Source organism: Pseudorasbora parva, chromosome 11 (assembly GCF_024679245.1).
Source record: "Pseudorasbora parva isolate DD20220531a chromosome 11, ASM2467924v1, whole genome shotgun sequence".
NCBI lineage: Eukaryota > Metazoa > Chordata > Actinopteri > Cypriniformes > Gobionidae > Pseudorasbora > Pseudorasbora parva.
In genome coordinates, this window is record NC_090182.1 from 18,363,604 (window position 1) to 18,377,590 (window position 13,987).

Consider the following 13,987-nt stretch of genomic DNA (forward strand, 5'->3'; position numbering starts at 1 on the left):
TATATATATATATATATATATATATATTTCACAGTGAAGGAGAGGGAGTGATAGAAAGAGTGAGAGAGTCTTTGAACAAGAACGGCTCTCCCTACAGTTCCAGGACCTCTCCACTTTAGACACCTGAAGAAGGCCCACTTCAGAAGGTGTGAAACATCAAAGATTCTGTTCAGACACACTCACGTGCACACACACACACTTACTCACGTGCACCCCCCATCCCCCCCTCTCTCGCAACAGACATATTCTTGCATTGCTGTGATATTTGTCCTAACCTGCGTTGGCAAAAAAGTAGTGGTTTGTACTAATAATTAAGTATGTGGACAAGAGTATGTGGATCTCTTACCCTGTGCACTCTATCCCAGATTCAAACACCACTGTGCCTTACCTGTAGATCTACCTTCAAAGGCTATATTTGGATCCATTAGAGTTATAACTGAGATTAAAAAGGCTTCCAGGGAGCTCAAATCCTTGAGAGTGAAGCAGTTTGTTTTGTGTAATGGGAGGTACTTGTCTGTACTTCACTATAGAAAGTTCTAGCTTTTTAGTTCTAGCTACTGATGACAAATTCAAAGGTCCAATAATGTTTAGGTTATGTCAGATATCATTATACCATGATTCTTTATGGCTATAATATCCGGGTAATCTAGCAATGTAAAACTGTCATCACTGTGTATATAGACGTAGGTCTCTGAATGATACCGCTTGACTACAGCTATTTTCACAATGTGCCTTTCTCCTGAGAAGCAAATGATTAATAAGTGACCAGAAGGGGGCATTGTGGGTCTATAGCATTGTTTGTAACTGAATCTCTTGATAAATGGCAATGTGCTGATGAAACCAAATGATAACTCAAACAGTGCCAGCCGCCATGACAGAATAGATGCTGTCTAAAAGGTGTATGTGAGAAGAGGAAAGGACATGATTGAGCTGAATAGAGGAATTGAGTGAGTTCTGGTTAAGTGAGTATTGGCGTGAGCGTGTCGTTGTGTGAGGGTGGCCTGGCGTTAAAGGATTCTTCCATTCCTAAACTGAGCTTTTTGGCAATTACCGGCTTTTTGGATTATGGGTGCGCTCAAATGTCAGGGTTTCTCTTTTGGGTGGGATTCCAAAGCACCATCCAATTCCAGTGTTTAGGGAGCCAGTGGATGGCATGCTGGACACAGATAGGAGATAGTCCAGCCCTCATTTAGCCAGTCATGATGCTCACTGCATGTTTCTCCGCCAGTATTATGGGCTGTATGTGTATGAATGATTTAGCTGTAGTTCTGGAAAGGACATTGATGAAAAGGTCCCTTTTAGCTCAATGGCACTTCAAATATTGCTCCCAGAAACTCAGAAGAGTTTTTAGTTTTGTTTAACTGAATTTTTGTTTCGGTGTGTCTAAGGTGTTTCTTCGAAGGATAAAAGATAATAAACTGAGAAAATGTTGACACTGGGGTTATAGAGCAAATAGTGTGGATGGCATAGCTTGGATAATTTGGTCTTCAAACTATTTGATGAAAAATACTCAAGTTGATATTGACATTTCTGTTGTTTTATTGCAGACTGTGCTTTCGTGGAAAAATCTGAGCACAGTTTATGACATAGTTGAGGTATCTTTGCAAACTTCACAGGAGATACAGGTGAGATTATCAAGGTCTTTTTGTTGCTTGAGAAAAATCTTAGAAGAGGTTTAGGCAAAGGGTTACATTTGATCTCTATTTAATCCAAATGCGGTCTGAAAAAATGCTGTCTAAACACTGAGAAATATTCTAATCTCATTTTTGTTTTTCTTTATTTTTCCTATATGTAGAAAAATGCTCAATATTTTGGTAAAATATTAGTTATCTACACATATTAACATTATAGTTCAGATCCATATCGGAAATGCATTGATATTGGATATTTAAGAATTTCTGTCTATTTTTACATATGTAACTTTTATCTAATTCTGATGGCTATTCTTTAAAAACAAATTATTTAATAACTTTTTTTATTCTTATAGCATTTTTACTAAATTTAATGTTGCCATTAATTAGCTATCTGCAGTTAATGTGAAAATAATTTGTCAGCTAGAATTTAATAGTGCAAATTGGTCATCTAAGAAAGGATTAATCACTTGTTAAATGTTTTATTTTAAGTTGTTTTAGGGTTAGTCAACAGTAATTATCCACCCATTCTCCAAACCGCTTATCTTTTGCAGGGTTGCCGGGAAGCTGGAGTCCATTGTCTTGGACCACAGGTTAGGAAATATCTGGACAGATTGCTAGTCCATCACAGCGCTCCCATACGCATTGCAGGTTGGGCGATGTGGCTATCATATCTCTGTATTTTTTGGTTAAATGGCAATACACAGTATATTATATCCCTGTATTTTATATGTTTAAAAAAACAAAAAACAAAAACTTTCCCTCCATCTGCTCATTCTGCTTCCTCCACTATTTTTCAGATGCGTTCGTATGAATCTACTGTATATCGATATAAACAGTATTGCCTCATTCCATATAGTTTATATATATGTATAAATTATATATTGTATAAACTCGATATACCGCCCTACAGTTTAGTGTCTCCTGTTTAACCTACGATTCGTGTTTTTGGATTGTAGGGTGCACCTGGAGAAAACCCACACAGACATGGGGAGAATGTGCAAGCTCCCCACAGAAAAAGCCCTCCTGGCTCAACTGGGACTTGAACCGGTGACCTTCTTGCTGAGGCAACAGTGAGCCACCCACTGAGCCACCCACTAAGCCACCGTGGGTACCTCCAGTACTTAATATGTTAAATTGAAAAAAAGTCTTTAGGAAGTTTCCATTTAGATAGCGAGGTAAATGAAAGGGTTAGTTCACCCAAAAATGAAATTGATGTCATTAATGACTCACCCTAATGTCCTTCCACATCTTCAGAACACAGTTTAAGATATTTTATATTTAGTCCGAGAGCGCATGCAAGTGTATGCACACTATACTGTCCATGTCCAGAAAGGTAATAAAAACATCATCAAAGTAGTCCATATGTGACATCAGTGGGTTAATTAGAATCTCTTGAAGCATCGAAAATACATTTTGGTCCAAAAATAGCAAAAACTACGACTTTATTCAGCATTGTCTTCTCTTCCGGGTTTGTTTTCAATCCTCGCCTCGCAATTTGAGACACGCCATCCGAATCATGAATCAATATGCTGATTCATAACCTTTTGAATCTTTATTTGATTATTGAAAACAAACCCGGAAGAGAAGACAATGCAGAATAAAGTAGTTTTTGTTATTTTTGGACCAAAATGTATTTTCGATGCTTAAGTTTGGATAGTGCATTTTCATGACTATTCTCAAAAAGGGGGGGGTGACAGTTAAGGGGTAAAAGAGATTATACACAGTATAGTGTGCATACACTTGCATACGCTCTCGGACTAAATATAAAATATCTTAAACTGTCTTCTGAAGATGTGGAAAGAGTCATTAATGACATCAATTTCATTGTTGGGTGAACTAACCCTTTAAGAGATTTCTGGACATGTTTTCCCACATTAAGCAGTTGAAATCGTCTCATCACTATGAGACAGATATACACACACAAAAGAGCATTTCTGACCATATGCGTAAATTTTGTGCATATGTCAGAGAATGAGGGAGAAAATAGTCTAGTTTTGCTTTCTCCCTTTGTTCAGCTACACAGCTTGGCATCTTTTTCATACAGCTTGATCTGATCATCTCAGGGAACTCACAATTCACAATGTGTGACATTTCGACACAATGCACGACAATAGATGAAAGTCAATGCGTAAAACAGTTCCAAATGATTACAGACAATATAATCGCTTCTGAATATATTCCACAACATTTGACACACTGCCAAAAACATCTAGCTGCGAACCTCTTTGAATTCACCACCAAACCGCAGAGCTTTGCTTCAAATTGCACCCTTGTCACCTGTCTGAATTTATCCCTTCAAATCCGTCGGCTGATTCCGTCTTTCTTTTTCCTGCTCTCAACATTTCTGTCCGGCCTCTTTGCCCTTGTCTATCTGGCCTTTGCGCTGTTGGTCCGTGGGGCTGCCCATGGTACAAAGCATCTGTCATGGACTAGAGGTGGCCAACCTAACATGTTCTCTGGGTTTGGCCCTGCTGTAGTGGGCATAAAGTAGCATCTCACATGCCATGGCCTCGCTCTTTCTCTCAGACTGAACGGTCGTTACTCTAGCGGGAAGAGAGACTTGGAGCAAATGTTCCCCCATCTCTTCATTAAGAGAAAATTAGCTTTTCATTCTCTAAGGATTGTGACCCTGCTGACGAGATGAGTCCCTGAGATGGCAAGCCTCGTGTAATAGAGCTCCGGCAAAACACATTCTCGTTCTGTCTCTCTTTCTTCCCTGTGCTCTCTCCGTTCCTTTTTGTGCTCCCGCTGGCCTTCTCGGCCTCTGACCCCTGAATGAGTTTAATTGCTGCTTTCCTGTTAAACTGCCAAAGCCTGAGGGGATGGAAAGGGAATAAAGAGAAATGATAATAGAGATAATCATAAGGAGCAACGCAAGGTAAGAGAACTCCGGCTGTTTACGAGCTGTTGAGGAGCGGCGTGAACTAATTTACACTATAAACACTTCTCTCAGGCTCCACTCTCCTTTTCATCGGAGCTTTGCATTATTGTACTGCTTAAGCAAATGCAGCTGACATTTTTTTTGTTGAAAATGCTGGAACCTGGTCGGACGAAGATACAAAGCAGCATTTAATTAGTGATGTTTTATGGGCTGTCTATAGCCTCATGCAGAAGACACAGGTAAAAAGCTCTCAGGGCTTGATGAATGGCAAGGTTATCCGAGGAGCGCTTTTATTCTCTGAGCTAATTCTGCTATGGAGACCGTCAAAGGGATGAAAATAAAAACACATACTTGCTTGCTTTCACGGTGGTATCCAGAACTAATATTTAAGGATGGGAAGATCCTTAACTCTTATACAGTTATACTCTTTCATAGTTGATGTAAAAATGGGCTAATTTTAGATTTGTGTTAATATATATATATAAAATAATATATTTATAAATATGATTAGAGTATCTAAAGTTGCTGCCCAAGTGATATACTTTTTTTTTTTTGTATGCATAGTACAAATGTGTATGTGCTCTATATAAATACGCTGCAATTGTACTGTGGGTATCCAAATTGATATATACTCTGCTCAATTGGAACAACCAAGTTTGTACTTAATCCACTGTATATACTTAAATATATTTGATTGTGCTAAAGTGGAACTATTGCAAGTATACTTTAGGTACATTTAAAATATATTTCATTTAAAGACTGAAAATATACAAAGATCATACTATCCTTACTATTAGTGATATTAAAACACATTTTAGGCTTAATATTAAGAAATGTGCATTGTGCAATATTAATACATTTTAATTATAATATTTATATCAGTAAGTCCCAAGCAATATGTCAGTAAATATGTTAATGGATTTGAAGTAGTTACACTGTAAAAAAATAAAAAATAAAATAAAAAAAAAATGTCTCCAATTGAAAATTTTATAGTGACTGATCACATCTAAATTTTTCAGTTGGCCGAATTGAAATTCTGTGAATTGATGCAATTTAATTCACAGAAATTCAATTCGGCCAACTAAAAATTTTAGATGTGATCAGTCACTAGACAATTTTCAAGTGGAGACCTGCATTTTTTTTACAGTGTAGTTTTGAAATAAATGTATTTTAAATACATTTTAGTGCATTTTTTATTATTATTATTATTATTTTTTTATTATTATTATTCCTCTAGGGTGGTATTAGCTGGTTTTAGGTGGCCTAAATGGTCTGGGTTTTTAGATAGATGCATGGTTTTAAAAAACAACAACCTAAACACATGAATCTAGTCAGGTCAGCTGAAGACCAATTTAGCAAGGGTGAGAGACCAGTTTAAACAAGCTAAGGTCGGCATATCAACTTGGCATAATTACTTGCCAAAACCCTAAAACCCAAAACTATAAAAACCAGGCTTACCGGCTAAGGTTGGTTAAAGAGCAGATAACAGCAGTCTTTTTTTCTTCCTCACAATGGGTATTGAATTTGTATTAGATTGTATTTTGTGACCTTTAAAGCAATAGTTCACCCTAAAATGAAAATGTTGTCATCTACTCATTTGTACCAGTGGGATTCCCCCCCACTGTGGAACATAAAAGATGGATATAGATTGTCCATGCTACCCTCTTTTTTAATACATTTTATACATGCTGTATAAGGACATTAAATGATTAAGAACACTGTTCAAAATATCAATGTTATATAATAACTTCAAGAAGAATTCAAGAAGAATTCAAGAAGTCAGACCTGCTCTGACTTCTGACTACTTTTGTATCTCCTTTTGTATGTTAACACTTAGTGCCAGAAATGACACTCACTTTGGAGTAAAGAAAATCTGTTCAAAGCAGAGAAATGTTGCAGACAAATGTTGAGAAATCATCTTGCTTAATAGGAAGGATTTGACACAAGGTGCCATTTTCTTTTAACACATCTATTTGTATACTTTGAATGTTTTCACTCTTTATTTAGAACAATAGTGTTTAAGTCAAAAAAAAAAAAAGACAAAAAAGTGCAGTAGCATTAACATGCTAGAATACACTTGCATTTACACTGCAAACGCTCACTTGTTATGTGGCCAGGGGGTCCTGTTCCTGCGATATTGCTCAGTCGTAAACGTAATCTTGTGAACATCGCTGAATAAACCTTGCTGTGAGTCGTCTCCCTTACTTTACTCCCTCTGGCAGTTCATTTTACATTTTATTATGCCTCATAAACAGAGCGGAATGAAAACTCGTTCCACGTATGAGCATCTATGAGTAACAAACAATGCGATAGGCTGATTTGATGGCCTGAGTGATTGATTTAGAGGAAGGCAAATTAGTCTCGCGGGATGTGTATGAGTTCGGGTCACCTGCTCTTGCTGCATGAGACGGTGCGATATATTTAGAATATGGTATGATTGATTCTGGCTTTCATTAGGTTTACGTTTATGTTTGGATGCTGCATATGCAGATAAGCTTCACGTGTTGGTCATACGAGAGCGGTGATGGCGGAAGCGTGTATCAGACTGTTTTTAGAAAATGCGTATGCATGTACACAGTACCTTTTCTTCCACCACATATAAATAAATCATGCCTTTCTCCTGGCTCAAGAAATCAGCTATGACATATATACCCAATCACTGAAATATGTAAATCAACTGAAAACCGGAGGCTTCGTGTTCTTAAAGGGGTCGTGAGGGAGAGAGATGTAGAGGTGGAGAATGAGATCTAGGCTTAAAAAAGAGAGGGGGATCTGAAAGAAATAAGCTTGAAATGGGATTCATTTAAATAGACCTCACTAATTTTGTCCAACATTAATTTGAGCTATTTAAATCATGTTAGTGTGCCAATTAGCTGACCTAATCTAAGCTAGCTGAAACGCCTGCCATGATTGCGAGTTATTTGTGTATCTGTTAGTAACTCTAATTCATTCCGACTTCTTTTGGCTGTGAAGACGGGCCTCCGCGCACATACATATACTCTGTCAAGCATTAATTGGCCCCCGCTAATCATCTATGAGCACTAAGTTCATTATATTCGGTAAGTCGCCATGCCGTCCACACCTCTAAGCATGCATGACTGCTTTAAACACTTGGTCACAAGCCACAACAGATGATATTAAGTGGTTTAACGTGTTAGTGTCGCCGTGTTTGCCGAGACAACGTTTAGTTATGAGGTGCACAATTCAATTACTGGGAAAGGTACAAAATGCTGTAAAAAATCAAATTTGTTCTCCGTGCTAAATGACAGGGATATTTGAACGGTAAGCAGATACAGGCTGTTTGATCTTCACACAGGTTCTGGTGTGTGTTAGATCGTCCCTGCTAATTAAGACTCCTATCAACAGTGTTACTCTGCCTTCTCCTCCGTAATGTGAACAAATATGATTAATGGGAAGAAAGAGGAGAATGAAAGAGGGACTGAATGAGGGGAGGAGAGAGAGAGAGAGAGAGAGAGAGAGAGAGAGAGAGAGAGAGAGAGAGAGAGAGAGAGAGATTAGATTTTTTATATTTTATAAATATTTTTTTAAGAGATATTTAATTTTATGATTTCCATTTCCATTAATGGTTCTTTGCTACCAAAATAATCTGATTTGTGATGAGGATGACTTTTATCTCAAATAAAGTATATATCATTCCATTACACATTCGACTCATATTACCGTGTATTGTGCATTCTTTTTGGGGGTGGCAGTGGCTCAGTGGTTCATGTACGCTATTTTTTAAATTTATTTTTTATTTTTTATACTGCTTGTTCAAATTGCTTAAAATTAGCTAAAGCAACACAATTGCTATACATTTTGTCCAAATTTAATTTGATTGTGTTCAGTCCACTTCCATTGGACTTAAATTCCAATTGAAGTCAAACTTAATCAGTTTGTGTTGTGTTACATGAATGATTTGTGTTGCATTAACTGAAACTGAGTGGGGCTTGTTGGTTCACAGCATGATTTAAATATGGAAAAAGTCAAGAGCAAGTAAATTATTAAAAGGTTTGTTTTATGTATTTTTGAGCAACATGAGAAAGGGGGAGAGTTTTTAATTATTTAATTATATTGGAATTATTAGAACAATTTAAATTATTGGGGGTTACCTACTGCTAATGTTACTTTGCTGAAGGAGATTTTAATGCTTAGCATTTAAGATGATAATGTGTGCTCTTGCTAGCTAAACGTTTGTCAGCTAGCTTGTGCAGTATTATAATGCAGTTGTGTAACATTAAAGAATATGAAATGGAAGTGGATGAATATATGAAGTCTGAATCATGACAGGAAGTCATATCAAATTCACTTTGAAACTACTTAATTGAGTCACTAAAAATGCTTTCATTCCATTATGTTGAAGTGACATGAACAAAATGTTTGTTTAACGCAATTCATTCATGTGGGACCAATGTACACAATTAAATAATGTAAATCCAACGCACTTTTTTTCAGTGTAGGTCGAGGTGTCCATGAGCTTTGGATGGCCAATGGGTCTTTTGAAAGTGCTCTATAAATGCAGTCCGTTTACCATTTTATTAATTATTTAACATAACTTATCTAGTATTTCAGAATAATTATTGGTTTGCAAATATGTAAACACAACCTTTTCAAGAATTATGTTAAATGCATTTCTGATTTACATTATTTTTACTTTTGTCTGAAAATATCTCATTACGTGGTTTAAGGTATATAGTGATTATATATTCAGCACCTAAGAATAGTATAGAATGTAATTTTGCAGGATAGTTTCTTAACCTCTCCCTCTGTTTGTACTTTTCAGGTTTTCTTGCACGTCTTTTTCCCTCTTTTCTCTTCATCACATCTCTTCAGACTGCTGTTAGCCTCTGGCCTTCAACTCTTCAGTCCCATGCCAATATCTTCAAGCACCCCCTGTGAGAGCAACACTAATTGGTTAACATAAATGTGTAATAGTTTCTTTCTTTGTGCGTGAAATACACACACTTGTCTTGCAAAAAAAAAAAAAAAAAAAAAAAAAAGGCAAAAGGGGCTCAGTTTTTGGTACATCAGATGCAATTCAAAAGTGTTCTGCCTTTGAGTCTTTGCTTTTTAATGACTGATAATAGTCTTTAAGAATAATTGGTCTTTTTTCTTCCTACACTCTCAGGAGAAAACAAAAGTTTACCTGGAAGAGTGCTCACTGAGAGAGAACAGATGATTCCTCTGCACCTGTCCTCTTAAGAACCAGAAAAAAACGTCCTCTGGAGAGACTGAAAAAAGATACATTTCCTTTGAATAATATAGTAACAAATTGCGTAGTAATTACTTTTACAGTACCAACTAAGAACAGGGCCGTCTTTGTAATAATGTGTAGTACTGTGAAGACAAACAGAGCAGTTAGAGAGAGTTCTCTGTATTTTTCTTTCTGTTCTGTGTAAGAAAGTTGGAGGCAAATTTGTTGCCTGCAGGATTAATTATCACTAAATTATGTTAATTTATATGTCAAGTGTGGTATAGAATACAACCAAATGGTATGATTTACTAGATAGAAAGAGATGGGATGATGAAAGAGAATGGTTAAAGGGAGAAGTGTAAAGTGGTGAACATCGCTTTTCAAAGAGCTTCCGTCTAAGTGGCGTCAGTGCTCTAAATAATGTTCTCTGTCCTGTATTTCAAGGTTAAGTCTACAGAAAAATAAATAAATAAATAAATTACGATCTAAAATGTTAGATTCATACAGTTTTTGTATCTACATATCCTAGTAAGACCTTTTGACACAATTCATATTCCAGGCTTAAGACTACATATTCCCCATTTACATTTTTTTTTTTTTTTTACATTGTGGAATGTGTTTTTCCACCTTAAAATTGACCTGCAACTTGCAAGCATTCTATTTCCATGGGAACTGTTTGCCCAAACTGTATCAGCATCTCCAGAAATGGTCAGTTCTGTATTAGGAGAACTCTGCCCTGAAGCAGGTATCAGGCTTGATATTGAAATGTTGGATTTAAGCCACTGTTCCAAGGTCCACTCGAATCCCCTTAAAGATTCACAATGGCAGTTGAACCCACAAAGGGATTTTGCTGGCTCTACGGCATAGGTTAGGCAATTTTCTAACAGTAGCTATTGATTTCTATTTTGAAAATACTGCATAGAATTCCTGTAATTGGTCTGTGAGGATTTAGGGGGAAACAGGAAACTGCAACAACGTCAACAGCAACAACAACAAAAAAAAAAAACCCACAAAAAAACAAAAACAAACACAAAAATCTGATTGCTGTAAAATCCACAAATAGACATACAATTCCTCATTGAGCAATGACAGTTACTTAAATCAATGATTATAATGGCATGAAATCACTGATAATGAACAAAAGGTACACATGAGTCAAGAGAGAAAAACAGATGTTAAATTGACTTTTTTTCCCCCTTATGTGCTCTGTGCAAACATATTGCATTTTTAGATTCAATGAAAGCAAGCAGTCACAAGAGGCCATGTGTTACAGTTTTACCATGAGTACGGGGTTTTCTTGGGCATGACGTGAAGCAGATATATTGCTTTTTCAGCGACATAAACATAAAATTAAGTAATATAACAAAAAGAAGGTTCTATTGTTCCAATAACAACACTGACTGCAGGTAATCACAACTGTTGATATTTAGACCAACGCCAGTGTTTTGAATGAATCGATTGATGATATGATTTAGTGACTCATAAGGACAGTCACTTGTATTTTTCCTAACTGAATCATTGTTTTAAACAAATCGATTGGGTGAACTATTCAGGGACTTGCTCATAAGGATATTCAATTGTACTTTTTTTCCTGAAAGAATCAATATTTTAAATTACTCAACTGTGTGAATGATCAGGGGCTCATTTATGACATTTTTCCCCTATCATATTCTGGGCAAGAATATGAATTCTCAAATCTGGGCTTATAAAAAATAACTAATTGCCAGCTACCACTGGCGTTTTTGATAATATGATAATTTTCATAAAAATTGTATGGATATCTCAACATACACTATATTAACATAAATAACAGAACCAAATTTATTCTAACGTTTTATTCTAGCTTCATGCATTCTCCTAGACTGGGTAAACCCAGCCTGACTTGCTGGCGATTTGATTTCGCCCTGAAGCTCAGTCTGGAAACCTGTACATTAATTTATCCTGCTTCTGTTACATTTTTGCGGGAACCAATCACAGACTGGCTTATCCACCTGACCCACTATTGGCTGGTTTAATACGGTGACAGATAGAGAAACGATGGGTCGTTGCCCGTTGATCTCGCCTGATGGGGTCCGATTGGTTTAAGGCCTATCCAATTGTGAGTCATTTGAATAATGCTCGTTGATCACGCCTCGTGTGCAGTAGAAAATACAGAGCAGACTCCCCAGACCAATGATCAATTTTAAATGAGCTTGGTCTGGTGATAGCCAGAGGCATTCTTCTTTATCAACACTTGAATGTGGGTAAGTTTCCTATAAAAGATGGGCAGATGCTTTTTGTGAGATGCTTTTTTTGTGAGATTTTTTTTTTTTACTCTTTCAGAAGATGCAAAATCCCCCTTCCCCTTAATATAACCTTGAAGACAATGGAAAGCCAGAACATTCCGTCAAAGTCAGGGGAAGAGTTCATCGAATGGAACGATTGTTTTCAAATCGAAGCTGTCTTTTATAATCATTAATTCTAAGATTAATAATAACATTTTTATATTTCTTTATTGTTATATTAGATATGGGACTTGGTACTTTGTAAAGGCCTTCCCATGAACTCATTTTCAAAGACTACAACCAACATGCCCTGTTGCATTCACTGGCATTACTTTAATGCTGAAAATAACAAACCTTGTATTAAAATGTTGCGAAAATGCCCTTTTAATGGAAAAGGCTACCGCGGGTGTTAAACTAACCTTCCTCAGCACTCTCTCTAACACATTAAGCTACATGCCCACCAAAAAGTCTGATCCCAGTGTCATTTAATGTAATCAAATAGATTAGGGATGCACAGATTTCCTCTTTTCTCTAACCATCAAGCCATATCAGGCAAAGTCATATTAAGTCTGAACTTACGGACTCAACTTTTAATTTTCACACAGCAGTTGTATTTTTTCTTTATTGACACAAGACAAAGGGTTAACAATAGCCGCATCAATGAAACCGCCCACATATAGCATTAGGTCCACGTTTTAAATAGCCGTACGCCTGGCCGTGTTCCTCTGAAGTCCCATGCGAGCGCCTTGTGCATGGTCTCGCTTCTAAATATTCTCTTTTGCGCGGAGCGTGCACAGCTCGGATATGAAAGCATGGCATGGCATCTTCTTGAACCAAATGATAAAAGAGTGCCACAGCTAAAACCCAAAGGGCCTCCAATGCTTTCATTTAGTGAAGGGGCAGCCGAAGCCAAATCTATCATTAATGAAGAATGAAGAAGAGGAAAAAGATCTCTTCTAAATTTACAGGTCTAACCGGATATACTTCAACAGTTATAATAAAGTAGGGTCACAGTTGCTGAGAATTTTTTATTTTTTTTTGTATTATTTTTTTACTTGCGTTTATTTATTGAAAACAATTTCAACTGGGTTGAACAGACTATTTCTTGTACATCCTGTTCAACTTTTTGGTAGTATAGGTAGTATAATCTATTTAGTTATAGGTAGTATAATCTATTTAGTGTGGATATTTGATGTTCTAAATATCAAAGAGTTTTCCTGATGTATTTTTCAGCAAATATTTCATTTGAATACTTTTTTGGAATATAGATTATTACTGTCATTGCAATCTTCACTGTTTGAGAGAATGCGGATTTGTTCTCTCATCTCTCTCTCTCTCTCTCTCTCTCTCTCTCTCTCTCTCTCTCTCTCTCTCTCTCTCTCTCTCTCTCTCTCTCTCTCTCTCTCTCTCTCTCTCTCTCTGTGTGTGTGTAATTTTAGTATGTCCTCATTAAGTTGCGGTGGCTGTGCTGGGTCAGGGCTGCTGGCCTCATTTAAAATCTAAATGCTCAACATTTCTCCTTTTTCTCTCTCGCGCGCTCTCCCTCTCATTCTCATTTAAATTTTTCTTGTCTTATTTCATTTTCCTCCCCGATGTATCCATTCCAATTAACACCGTCTTCATTATCTAGCTTGTATCTCTTTCTCTCCTGTTCTGTTTCTGTTATACCAACCTGTTACACTCTCTCTATTTCAGTCTTTAGACTAGGCAATTTTTACTTAAGTAAATAATTCTCTTTCCATCTTATAAAGATAGAATTTATCTTATAGCCCGCAGGGAATCAAACACCTACATGGATTCCGCTCTGTGAGAGGGGCTTCTTAACAAGGATAGAAATGTTCGACATGATATGCTTTTCTGCATTAACACAAGTGAATATAAAAAGTACTTCTTTTTTTCTATGTATGAAGAATGCTCATATTAATGGAATTAAATAATGGAAGTGTAAAGAGCAAAGGGTGGGAGGAAAATAAATAAATAAAACGGCACATAAGGAGAAAAAAAAAACAGAGGC

General features: G+C 36.6%; 1 long non-coding RNA gene across 2 annotated transcripts; it reads left to right on the plus strand.

Moving 5' to 3' along the window:
- The first annotated feature begins 900 nt into the window (after nucleotides 1-900).
- LOC137092261 (uncharacterized) lies at nucleotides 901-10,057 on the plus strand. 2 transcript variants are annotated; one of them, XR_010908193.1, is made up of 5 exons: nucleotides 901-947; nucleotides 2,186-2,282; nucleotides 2,591-2,738; nucleotides 9,299-9,410; nucleotides 9,644-10,057. It is a non-coding gene; the product is annotated as an uncharacterized lncRNA (long non-coding RNA). The 2 variants fall into 2 exon arrangements; XR_010908194.1 differs by lacking the exon at nucleotides 901-947 and adding an exon at nucleotides 1,595-1,625.
- Nucleotides 10,058-13,987: the final 3,930 nt, after the last annotated feature.